This window comes from Corvus brachyrhynchos, unplaced genomic scaffold (genome assembly GCF_000691975.1).
Source record: "Corvus brachyrhynchos isolate BGI_N302 unplaced genomic scaffold, ASM69197v1 scaffold167, whole genome shotgun sequence".
Lineage (NCBI taxonomy): Eukaryota > Metazoa > Chordata > Aves > Passeriformes > Corvidae > Corvus > Corvus brachyrhynchos.
The window spans coordinates 4,234,441-4,246,975 of record NW_008239547.1 but is presented as its reverse complement, the minus strand read 5'-3'; the positions used below and the strand labels follow the sequence as shown (position 1 = coordinate 4,246,975).

At 40.1% G+C, this 12,535-nt stretch overlaps 1 long non-coding RNA gene across 1 annotated transcript in view; it reads right to left on the bottom strand.

The window, feature by feature from the left end:
• Nucleotides 1-9,083, bottom strand: part of LOC108448485 — a 17,019-nt gene extending 7,936 nt beyond the window's left edge. Inside the window, exons 1-3 of the long non-coding RNA XR_001864380.1 lie at nt 8,817-9,083; nt 2,314-2,540; nt 1,392-1,476 (exon numbers count right to left, since the gene is read on the bottom strand). This is a non-coding gene — a long non-coding RNA (uncharacterized LOC108448485). The remainder of the gene's footprint in view (nt 1-1,391; nt 1,477-2,313; nt 2,541-8,816) is intronic.
• Between the last annotated feature and the right edge of the window lie 3,452 nt (nt 9,084-12,535).

Genomic DNA, 12,535 nt, shown 5'->3' with positions numbered 1-12,535 from the left:
TAAGGACCGAACAGCTCAGAAAAAATAACAACATAAAGAAAGTCCATAGAGAACACCGAACCAGCCTAAAAAAATAAAAAAGAAAATAAAGTACCAGGCACAAGGAAACTAAAACTTTAGTTTCAGTCCGTGAAGTAAAACATGGACAGGGAGGCATAAGTGAGAGATGCACAGGTGAGGACTGTGTTTGATTTCAGTGACACTTTATGGACACATCTGCTATGTCTCATACCCAGCTGCATGTTACCTCACTCCTCTGTCTGAGACTCGTCTTACGTGAAAGCTTCTGGTAAATCACACAACTGTGATTTTCATTTTTTCACAAGTTTTACCAAGTTAGTCCTCCATGAAAAATGTGCTGCATGCATCCTTGTCCCCGCTGATTCCCTTTGGATACATGGGCACAAACACAACCTCACAAATTTCAGAGCATCTCCATTACCAAGGAGGGCTATAGATCCCAGATCCGAAATCCTGGTGGACTCCGCCATCATGCTCATCCTCAGACCTGACAGGGCCCCAGAGCCCCAGGAGCCTCACAGAGAGCCTCTCTAAAGGCACAGTTGATGGAAAGGCAAGGAATATGGAGAAATGTGTTTTTCCAAGTTGGACTGCCTCAGAAGCAGCACACCACAACTGCACTATCAATTATAAATTGAAAAAAATACCGAAGAATTGCTGAGGTTCCTAGTCTGTGATTAGGCAGAGACCTTAATTCATGCTTGCCTATATCCAGAGGATGGCTCCTACTCAGGGCTAAGTTTTTTCACACGGACTAAAAGAGAAGCAGATTTCATCAAAGCAATGTACTGACTTGCACTGTTAAAACCAGCAGCTGCTACAGAGAAAGTTTCCTGCAGGACCACTGGTGAAACAGCGTCCTCTTTCAAGCAGTCTTGATGGAAAGAGGAGATAAATCCTCACTTTTTGTGTCTTGCTCTGTCTCAGCTTCCTTTGGACAAACCATGCTGTGTTGAGTGCATGAGGCCATACCAGAGAGAGGATGGGGCATGAGGAGCACGGACACAGCATGAGGAAGCTGGAGGGAAAATTCTCCCCTTGTTTCCTACTCCTCACAAGATCAGCACTTCGACATGCCGAGCACCTGCAATCTGATTTCTGAGGTGAGGCTTCCCCCACAGATGCAGTGTTTCCCTTCTTCATCTGTGCAGGAGCACAGGGTGGCATTAAGGGTGTATAAACAAATGAAATTGTAAAAGCTCCCCATCTTCAGTGATGCATCAGCTGGATGTGTTCTGTATTCACGGTAGCTAATTGTCCTCCTCTAAAAGACAAAATCCAAAGTAAAACAGCAACAAGAGATCTTCAACTATTTTTAAACCAAATTATTCATTATGTAAGTAACGAAAAAGGTCATCAAAACTACCAACCTCCTCCTGGACTTGAAAGGATCACAAATCCTGTTTCATTAATGACAGAAGCAATGATTTCCCTGTGAGGCAGTTAGACGTCTCTCTGTTTAGCAGAACAAGAAAGACAGAGAGTTAAAATAGATCTCTTGCTTCAGAAAGCATCAAAGAACAATTTTTATAGCACATGTTAAAGAGAAGATTTGTTTGTGTAGTGTAATATATTATTATATTATATTAAATGCACTTTCCAAATACATATCCTCCTCCTGTCCCTGTGCTTCTATGAGATGTCTATTTACACTAAATTATACACCTCCAGAATAATATAATCCTGCTATTCTTACTTCAAAGACTTTTGTTGAGCATGCGTTGGAAACTTTCATCAAACACTTCACATCAGCTAAATGTTATTGCTTTTAAGTGTCTTCAGAACACTAAAGAAATCTCTCTCCAAGCTTTTATTTGGTTGAAGCAAGCACCTGCAAGATATAGGCAGAATTACTTTCCTAGGACACAGGCTTATCATGGCTTCAACCAGAGGGAACCTGTGTTTTATCTCACCTGATGCAACACTTCATCTTAGTCTTAATTCACCTTTCACTTCTGGTAACCTCTAGGGCACCTTTAATGACTACTGGAAATCTTCTCTAGCAGGCTGTACATTTTAGGAAGAAATCCTTTGACTGAAATCAATGGCTTCTGGCTTCTGGAAAGGTTTTAGTCCTTGTTTCCAGCTACTACATACTTGGAAACACTCCTGAGTGCTTCTGACTATATAGTGGCTTTGAAAATGCAACTCCACTGCAGGGGTACAGCCATAAGCCAAGCCAAAATCTCTCATTTCTCATTCTCATTCTCTGCTGCCTTATTTGCCTTGCCTGTCACCCCATACTGCTATGCTCATAGGATATGGACTCACACGGTGAGTAAAAAGCTGTACCTGATGTAAGACACCTGAGAATCAGTCTCAGCAGCCAACAAGCAGGGTTCCTGACTAGATGGCCATCTTGTGAGAGGTCACACACTGCCCATGCTTTGCAGACAGATGTTAACACCCTCCCAGGAGGCACCAGCCAAAGCATTTTCCCAAGTTTCCATCGGGGTAAGAGTCTCTCCTCCTTTTGCAGCATTAGAAAAGCACGTCTGAACAGTCTTGAATTTCATTCCCTATGGAAGAAGAAGATGTACTTCTTAAATAATAACAGCACCATTGCAGCATTATAACTTTAACATTTCCCAACTCTCATGCCTCTGGGGTGCTGCCTCTATTTTGCAGGTGAAGGAATAGTGAAGCAAAAACCTGCCATCTGTTCTGGATCGGAGCAGAACAATGCCAGATATGGAGACAGGTGTTCTGACTCCCTGCTCTAAGCCCATGCTTTGTTAGTCTTTTAGACCAAAAGGCCATTGTTAAGTGAGAAAGAAGGAGAGCCAGAGCTGTATTACTATTGATTGGCTTTTCTGGTCTTCCCAGAGCAGAGTGTAGGCCATTCCATGGCATCAGGGTCAGGAAAGCTGCAGTGTCCATAGCACAGCCGTACCAGCCCAGTCCATCCAGCACACACCAGGGTGCAATTTATACATTTTTACTACTCTGCAAGATGTTTTCTCAGTGTGCTTCTCACCTTTACAACTAGAACCAGTTCTGAAATTGAATCTTAGAATTAAAACTAAAAAAAACACAAAACAACAACAAAACCATTTTGGCAAATGTGACACAGATGCATGTCCTTGAATATTCACAGTAGGCTTCTACCTTATTTGCAGAAGCTGCAATTTTAGGGATCCCATTTTTCACAGGGCAATTTGGCTTTCATTGAGCTCCCTAAGTGCATGTCACAAACTTGGTTTTGGAATCATCCCTCTCGAGACAACTTGAACTTGCCATACCACATGAACACAAGACATTATGCAACTACTTTCTCTCTCTTTTATTGTTTTAATTTATTTATGCAAAATTTTCTCCTGGATTTTTGATAGCAATGTAATTTTTTTTTGTTGTTTAATCAAAATCTTTCCCCTTTTTGTTCTATGTAGTGATGTAATAAATGTAAGAGTAATTGGATCAGACTTGTAGATTTAGCTAGTGCCATTCTAGTCCAAACAGAAAAAAAAGAAATATTTTCCAATATGAGGCCCTCATTGTAAGCCTAGGACCAAGAAAGTAAATGACGTGGGAAGCAGCATTTCTGAAGTTACAGCACCAAAAGCCCCAAAATTACACTGACAGGAAACTCTTAGAGCAGATAGCTAAAGATGCTGGGATTTCCATTCTCTAGATTGTTTTCTCTTACTTTTGAAACTGTCTACCTACTACACAGTGTACAGTGGTGTTAAAGAAGCATTTACCCATCTCTCTAGGGCTGAGTCTTTGGTGGCAACTTCTGGGACACCCCACTTCAAACTGTGCTTTGAGCAGAGTTTACTGAGCAGCTGGTAGTCTGACTGCAGTCTGAAGTATTGCTGCAGGCCTGCCTTAGCAACTCAGAGGTATGGTATACACTTTCTAGGTGATATTAATACCAGTGCTACTAGAAACCACAAGAAATTATTGTGGTTTGCAGTTTCATTCCAAGGTCTCAACTCAATCCAGACATTTGTTTCAGGTCTGCACATTTTTTCAGGAGACCTGGACAAAATTCTCCAAAAATTGAGTTACTTTATTGCTTGCAATAAAAAATAATAAAAAAAAATTAAAAACAAAAACCCAAACCTCAAACAAATCTCAAAAAAATGGAATTTACAAAAGGAGAAAAATCCTGGTGTCTTTAATCAAATTTCTGTATACAATTTCTGTGTGATACACATCCTCACACAACATAACCTTTAAAGAGCTAGAAACAAGTAAGGCAATGTGTGTGGGGAGAAATCATGTTTTATTTGAGCAGGTGATCAAGTTGGAAAAGGCTGGGGTCATTCAAGCTCTACACCAAATCTGAAATGGAGACTGCGGACTTCAAAGTTTCAAAGCTCCTGTCAGATGTGTGAAGTGGCTTGACTCTGTCTGAGCAACAACATGAATCCTAACCCCACATAAAGGCCCTCCAAGGCCACACCATCAGCATCCTGCATCCTACAGCCATTCCTCCCTGAAAGCTGTATGCTTCACCCCATGCCTGACCTGGCAGAAACCACACAGGGGAAAGGGAACACCCACGGTGCACTGGGGTGAACTCACATGGGCAGTGGACAGACCTCTTACCAGGAGGGGAGCACTTTTCAGGCAACAGCTGTTGTAGCCTTTTGATCCTGGGTCTCAACAAAAAGCTATAAACTATTTTACTGGTGGAACCCTTCAGGATGTAACAAATCTTGGATTTAGCTGGTTAATTTGTCCAATCTGATTACCCCTTCTAACCTCTCTCTGCCTTCTACTGTCTCTTTTTCCCTTGAGATAACCACATCATCACCTGTCCAACTCCAGCATCCCACCCTTCACTCCACAGAACCAGTTGTGCTCCTCCTGCACAGGTGGGTCATGGAACCACCTTGGCTAGTGAAACAGGAACAGGTTGTCCCCACTTTGCTCTCAGCATTAACATTTACTGTCTCTGTTTCAAATCTGATGTTCAGGGGATATCAAGGCAAAGGAACACCCTATCTGCCTTGTCTAAAACATGATCAACTTCACAAATAAAAGTTTTTTTCTCTCTCTCTCTCCTCTTTCAATGCCTTTCTTTGCTTAGGAAGAGCCCTTGAATATCCTATGAATGTAACTCAACAAAATGACAATGCCATCCCTGTCTTTCTTCTGAGTAACCAGCCAGAATCTGCTTCTCTTAGGTCATGTTAGGTGTTCTTGCTCTACAGCTCTTTTATACTGAGCTGTTTTCAGCCACAAAAACCCTAAATAATTTTCATAGATACTGTTTTTAGATAATAGCCCTTCCTTTTGTTTCATATTTTTTTCTCCTGCATGGAAATTTCAAATTTTATCCTATTAAAACAGACTCTGGAAAATTTTTTGTAATTGAGCTCAGCATCAGCTTTTCCATGATATGGAATTCAGATTAACAGCTGTCCAACCCACTGAAATATCTTTTAATATATCATCAATTTAACTTTCTTTGGCACTTTTGAAATTAACATGGCTTTTCAAGATTTATAGTAAATAAACATCACCAAATGAGAGATTTAATCTGCACCTATTCAAAATACTTATTTCTAATAGCTCTTGTCCAACAGCCCACTTAGTCTTTAACAGATTGCTGTTATTTATCATCCTCATGTGGTAGTAGCCCATTATCTTCCTCTTTCGTAAATGGAAAATAGTGGGGTTTATTGAATATTTTATTTCATATCATTATTATGTCTCTTTCAAATAGTGGTGCTGTATCATTGCTTCCATTTCTCTTGTTCCTGATACAGGTAAAAAGCTTTTCTTTTCAATGTCCTTTGCTTCACGTTGCTGCCAGCTTGTCACACCAGTGATGTTTTCATCTTCCATCTTGGGTGTTTTCTACTATACAACCTGCAATCTCTTTTCATTGGCACTTGGGTGGAGGGAGAGGGTACTTGCTATTTGTTTTAACTTGTTCCTCATTCACCACTGAACCAGAATGAGCTTTAAAACAAATTTATCTTCTCTCCTGTCTGACTTCCCTAGCTATATTTATTTTGTCTGTCTGAGCAGCTTCTTTTAAAGAACTTTCAGAATCCTCTCACATTTTTTGTATCTACACTCTTGCTCACAGGATTTTCACTGGTAATGCTCCTCAGCTGGACAACACCAGCTGGTTGAAGCATAAGATAACTCCCAGGTGGATCCACCTGGCTAACTGCTGGCCCCAGCTGCCAGCATCTGCATCTCAGGGCAGTGGAAAGGTTCAGTCTGGATGGATGAACCTTTCTGTACTCTCTCTAGCACCACTTGACACATTTCAGTGTATGGAGTTTGTCTCTCAGACACTGTACTGGATGCTACTACAGTGGAAGCAAAGTAATTTGTAATCATCTTCCATTTTGCAGGATTCCTAGAGATGTTAAGTGAGAGGAATTCCCCCTCTGCTCTAGGTCTCACTGGTGTGGGACAGGAGAAGGAGATAACTTAAATTTGTTGACAGACAACCCTCTGCAGAGCTAAAAAGCATATCCATTACAGCTCCCTAGAGCTGTAGGGTTTAGGAATTCAGGAATTCCACTGAGAATTAAATTCTTTTCTGTCTCAGAGGGTACCTTATTTTTAATTTTTAATTTTTAGCTGTAAATTCTCCTCTTGCTACAGAGTCAGACACAAAAATAGTTTCTTTTCTCAGAAATTCAGTTTTCCATTAATTCATTGGAAGATTATGGAAGATGTTCAGTCCACACAGACACAGTCTGTTTCATTTAAATGCTCATTAACTAAAAGAATTAAGGATGCAGTGCAGGACTCTGCAAAGTCCTACCAAGAGGCTGTGATCCCCTGCTCTGCCATGGCTCCAGTGACAGATGGAGAGGAAAGGAGCTAAACAAGCATGATATCCTTTCCAGCAAGAAATAGCTGTGCCTGCAGTGAGTTAGGAACTGTACTTGTTTGTGTACAGGCAAGACAAAGACCAGGCAATTTAGTTCCTATCTGGGGTGGACTAAGAGCCTGCTGCAGTGACGTTTTGGATTATTCTGCACAGGATTTCAGCACAATTTTATACAACTCTGGAGCTCCTGGAAGGAGCAAACACACAGGTTCATTTGCATGTTACAAACTGGCAGATCTGGGTAGTTCAAATGACTGGGTAGGAATAATTCTGTCTAGCATTTTTATGTGATCTCAGAGCACATACTCAAACTGTGCAAAATTTACTTTGTGATATAGCAAAGTCTAAATACTTCAAACATTTTTAGTTTCCTGAGGCTTGTCAGAACCCTGCCCCATTATACTGAGTAGCATGTTTAAGTTTGAGTCTATCAGATGAATTCTAAAGTAAATAATATTTGAACAAGATGAAGAACATAAAGTTGCAAAATAAAAAGCTTTTTTAAAAGCACCCTATTACTCTGTTCAAATACCCCAGCATTAGAGTGCTTGGAAACCTCTTAGAGCTAAGTGTGCATTTTTAAATAACATAAGTTGTTCAGGCTGTAGTTACTGAATTCCAGCTTGACACTGAGCACTTAAAGAGTTTAGAGAATCCAGACTCTTTTATCAGCTTGCAGACAAGGGCACTAAATGTCATGTGGGCTTCCTTTTGGCTTGCAGCCACAAGTTGTGCATAGTATTTAATGTAGTCTCTGGTTCTTAAAGTATTAGGAATACCTGAAAACAAAGTGTCTGCCATTAGTGAAATTTGTGCTGCCTTTGACAATCTACAGTATGCATTTCAGGTTTGGTATGCCTCAAAACTTCCCTAAAAACAGAGAGCAGGGGTTTCCTGGAACTTCTTCACAAGATATAGAGAAAATTCTCAGGGTCCTGAAAGCATGTGCTCACCTTTCCCATCCATACATTTTGAACATTGATTAAATAACCCACTTTGTTATGGCTTTTTGTCCCACACTTTACCAGAAAATAAGATATGGATCATGAGCATTACACTAATGATTGTGACATTTCTTTTGTGCATAGTAAAATATTTAAATTATGAGGCTAAATTCACCATAAAAATAGAATAGTAAGGGAAAATGATAAAATCATTAAATACATTAACATGTTCTTCTTTAAGAATTAAAATCTTTACCTCATCAGATGCATAATATTATAGAAAGGAAAGCATTACTCTGGAAAGCTATCAAATATCAGTAAGTATTTATAGAAAGATTGATGTAATGATACAAACAGATAATAGTCTATGTTAAAAGAAATGAAGCCAGTTTAATCTCAGTAGTAGTAATAGAATGCAGCAGTAGGAAAAAAAGTCTGAGATATCCCCTAAATTATAAATTCCAAGAGGAAATAAAGCATTTTATTCTTAATAGGATTTTAACCATGAACACTCCTCACAAACATTGGCATTTTCAAAGGTTTTGCAAAGATAGCATTCTGGTTTGCTTCCAAGAACCTGGGATATTTCTGTCCCATTTTGAGCATAGTGTTACCAGATCTAAGCCATAATTTCTGCTCTGTGTTTACCCCACAGTAGCGTCTCTTCCACCCAAACTGCTTCAGAGCATGCAGAACCATTAAACCACAGGTATCCCCTGCTCTCTAACAACCTAGGTAAACTCCCATTTCTAGTCATTCTTATCTCCATGCCTCCTATTTGGTCTCCTTTCAGCAATACGTGACTTTTGCCTTTACAAAGGTATTTCCCCACTTCGAACCAAAGGGAGCACAGATGAAGAAAAATAATTGGACTTTCACAGGAAAGTATAAAAAGAGTGTGTAAATTGGTGGGAAGGCGGTGGGCATGCTTTTGGGGCAGCTTCCCATACCCCAGCCTACAAAGGCTCTGCTGTGTTGGGGGTGACCACGAGAAAAAGGTGACATTCCCAGATAAACCTTCTGTGCATGGCTGTAATACTCACCTCAGGTGACCGATATGTTGGGAGGTGTGGAGGGACATCCTTGAGGAATTGGACAATATCCCTCTGGCCCCTTCTCAGGCTGGAATTTGGATCCTGAATACTGAGATGAGAGCAGCTGCTGTGTACAAATAATCATGAAATTATTCAGCTTCCTGTATTTTTCATGGTACCAGCCATAACACAGCCCAATACAAAAAGGCTGCCCCAGGGACTAAAGGGGCAACAGCACAGGCCCTACATCTCTCTGAGTCCCTGGTCCAACATCAATGGCATCAGTGACATCCCTAAGCCTTAGTTCAGCTGTGCCAAAGCCTCCTGCCACACTTTAGCCTCACTTTTATGCATCCCAAGGCATTTCCTTGAGAATCTGGAGGACTCAGAACAAGTTCCCTGACCTTTAGCCCCAGGTTTCCTCCAGTCTGGCCATGAGCTTGTTGCTGTGCTCAGGCACTGTGTGGCTTGGCAGTCCCCAGCCCCAGTGGCCCTCTGCCACCTTCCATTGCAGCATTCCCTGCAGATGGCACTCCTCCCAGCCAACTGAAGGCACCTAAACTGGGCTAGCTATGGAAAGTAGAATAAAACAACATAAAATAGAGTGAATTTCATTGGGAAGACAGTTCCCAATGGTGGGTAACTCACCACATCCTAAAAGAGGGTTCTTCCAAGATCTTTGGGCACTAAACCCCAGATGCAGCAGTACAGACTGAGCATTGAGTTTTAGCTCAATCTGAGGGTGAGCACCAAGCCGTCAGCTGTGTCTCATGCAAGAAAGTGAGTAATTGTCTGCATTTACAAAACAGGGAATTTTGTAGGAAAATTGCATGTTCTGAAAATGATTTTGTTGAAAATCTGAGTTTCCTTTCCACATATGGGTTTCTTACTTTCTTTTATGCATTTTGACATTATGTACACAAGAGTGCTTTAATTCAATTACTTCTCTCAGTATTAAATTATTCTGACATTGTTTATTCCATTACTTCTCCTACAAATTTGAGGAGGGCTGAACACTGGTTTTAATTCTGTCTGTCAGTTCCTGATTCACTGCCATTGCAATGTACATCATTTGAAGTGGGAAATACTAGCAAAAGCTGGAAATTGCTCAAGGACACACTACTGGATGCACCCAGCCTGACTATCCAGAGAGGGAAGGGGGAAAAACAGTTATTCTAGCCACAAAAACACCCCAGTTAGGAGAACTGACCAGAACAACAGAAGTGACACAATGGTGTTTGAATATAAAAGGAAAGTTAATAGCAAGTTGTGAGATACAAATTGAAATTGGAGCCAACTGATAAAATAGACAAAAGGTAAAGAAATTAATGAAAATTCAGTCATCAGTGGCATTAATAACGGGGTATATAAAATGTGTTAGGAAGAAAAGGAACTCAAACAAAAGGACTGTGGATATTTAATAGATGCTTTTGCCTTCAGAACAGAGTGGGAGAACTGAATCAACTCATAGGACATATATGCACTGAAAAGCTAATCGTCTTTCATGAGGGAGAATTCAAGCCAGAATCTACTAAAATTGAATCTTCTTAAATCAAAAGGACCAAAGCACTTACCCCAGAGGGTCCTAAAGGCTGGGGAATTGCTGAAATTAATACGTTAGGAGTAAACAGATTGGCATTTCCCCTGGCTTTGATATGTTCTTATTTTTCCAAGACTGAAAAAGATGGAGAGGATCTACCGAGGAGCTGCTACATTGCTTCTCTACCCAAGCAAAATAATGGAACATATTGTCTCTGAAAAAAAAATATTATGAGAGTAATACAGAACCAGCACAGGCATGTAGGGTTTCAAGGAGCACAGATCTTGTCAAACAAACCATTTCTGTTTTGGAGAAGATGACATTTCTTGTTGATAAAGGTAACCGTGTTGACTGATGCAGTTTATTTGAATTTCCCCAAAGTGTTTGGTTTGGTACTACACTAAATTTTATCTCAAATATTTATACAGAAATAAATGGACACGCCCAAGATTAAAAATCTGGCTCTTTTACAATCTCCGCTATGCCAGTATTTTTAGTAATGCAGCGGAAAGCAACGGTGGGGCAGCAGAACAGACACCGAAGTGATACAGGCGGTGACAAGGCAGTGACAAAGGAGACTCACAGGGGCTCAGAGAGAATACATAAGGAATGAAGCAGCTTTGCAGGGCAAAGAAACCTAGCAGTGGCGAGAGCATTTACTGCTGCTCACGGACAGCATAGGTACACTGAGGACTTCTTTGCTTTTTTCCCTATTTAGAAAGCAGTAACTGCTGATAAGGAAGAGGCCAGGCTGGATCAGGCTGGATGGGGCTTTGAGGAACCTGGTCTAGTGGGAGGTATCCCTGCCCATGACAGGGGAGTTGGAACTAGATGTGATTTCATGTAAGCTTGGAAAACTGTTACTCGAAGTCAACATAACGTATGTATTCCATACAGGCTAAAAAAATCACTTCTTTTTTTTAATTGATATTTTTACTTATTTTAATGTTGTGAATGTAATATTCTAATCTTGTGAACTACCACAGACCTAAGAAAGATAGGTTAACATTTTTTGCAAGATATGTTTGTACCTCTGTGGGAATAGTAAAATCTTTGTCACTTTTGTGTTTAAATATTTATTAGCAGAGCTTAGCCTGATGTACCCTATACTGCATTTTTGCATCAGTTTCTATCTGTTTATATCAAGTAGTTACAATGCCAGTAAAATAGGTGCTAAAACCTTATAACTAAATTTGGACTAGCCATGGAAACATCATATACACATTTTCACAGTTCACTTACTGTTACGGTTAAAAAATTACAACCTAAAGACTTGTGAACATAGCTGAATCAAATAACAACACATGAAACAGAAAACAGTATGTGGTATAACTTCCATGGTTCTGGATTTTAATGAAGAGTTGTTCTACACACCAAGCATTGTATTTGTATTTGCAAACCCAGTGGGATAAGAATAATTTCCTGTTTCCCAGTACTGCTGAGTTTAATTTTTCATTCCTATAGCAACCTGTAGAATTTTCAAGGACAGATTAAGTCTGAACTTCTAACGCAAAGAGAACATTTTTATATATCATACGGGAGCAAAAACCAAGCTCAGTACTCTTCTGCTTGGCAGTCATCTCTAATAGTCAAAAAGAAGTGGAATGCAAGAAAGGTAAGCTGATGCAGAGTTCAGCTTTTGTGAGAGAGATGTAGCCAGACAATACAGAATGCAACTAGTACATGTCCTTACTGTCCAAATCAGAAATATTTTTAGCTAAAAAGTTCACTAATATACAAAGGAAGTAAATTTTTGAATTTGAAGAATGTAGGAGTAAAAGGGTGCCTTTAGCCATGGAGAAAGCTGGGAAAACTTTCTAGAAGATAGTTTCATGGCTTTTCAGTATGTGCTATCCAAGCAGAATTTTTTTATATAGTTCATTCATACTGGCAAAAGAAGACCATTCCACTGGGACACCGTTCGAATGTGTCTGAGACAAAATGTTTATTCTATGTAACCTTCAGGAAAATAAAATAAAAGAGTGGTAGGACAAAACAGCCAAAGTACGAGTGTGTGGGGTCACTGCCATGCACTCAAATAGCATCTCAGTGCTGTCACACCCCACTCCTGGGAACCTGCAGAGCTATAGATTTGGCAGCCTGGATAATAAATAGGTCAACACACCTGTCTGACCAACAAAGTAAAATTGTTGCTTAATTAGACAGTTCAGATCCTCTATAATTTTCT